Here is a 673-nt window from a genome sequence, read left to right on the forward strand (position 1 = left end):
GGAGAATCTGAATTAAGGTCAAGTGGTGAGAGCTCCCCCTTGTGGCCTCCTGAATCCATTTTAATGAGGTTTCCCTTTACTAATTTTCACAGCATGGTATCTCACGGCAAAGCGCCTGGCACAGCACCTGGCCTACAGCAAGCACTGGATGAAAGGTAGTGATGGAGTGGGCGGAGCCTGCATGCTTAGCTTGGCCTGGGGCGGAGTCAGACACCTTGTAGAGGCGGAGACCTCCCACACCTGCTGTGGGTCACTAGGCAGTCCACCTGTAAACTGACCTCCAGTGACCTCACCTGCCAGGTCCCCTCCACTTTTCAGAGGTGGAAATTGAGGCTTAGAGAGGGTCGAGCACTGGCTCCAGACCGTAGCCAGTGATCAGTGGAGGCTGGAACCGAAAGTGGTCTGGGTGCGTCCGGGCACAGGATGAGATTCGGGTGACACAGGAACACAGTATCGATTTTCACAGTTAGGCATTTGTTTAATCTGTGTCAATAAACAGCTGCTACATCAAGGCTAGGACTTCATAGCTCTAATGGCTCATGACAAAGCTAAAGGAAGGGTTTAAGTAAAAATACAAAAGTGAGGGAAATTAGAGAGAAGTGTTAGGTATTAACACCCATGTTGGTAGGCTACAGCAGAAATCAGGAAGGTCAAAGTTGAAGGGAGCCTGGGA

Source organism: Delphinus delphis, chromosome 8 (genome assembly GCF_949987515.2).
Source record: "Delphinus delphis chromosome 8, mDelDel1.2, whole genome shotgun sequence".
Classification (NCBI taxonomy): domain Eukaryota; kingdom Metazoa; phylum Chordata; class Mammalia; order Artiodactyla; family Delphinidae; genus Delphinus; species Delphinus delphis.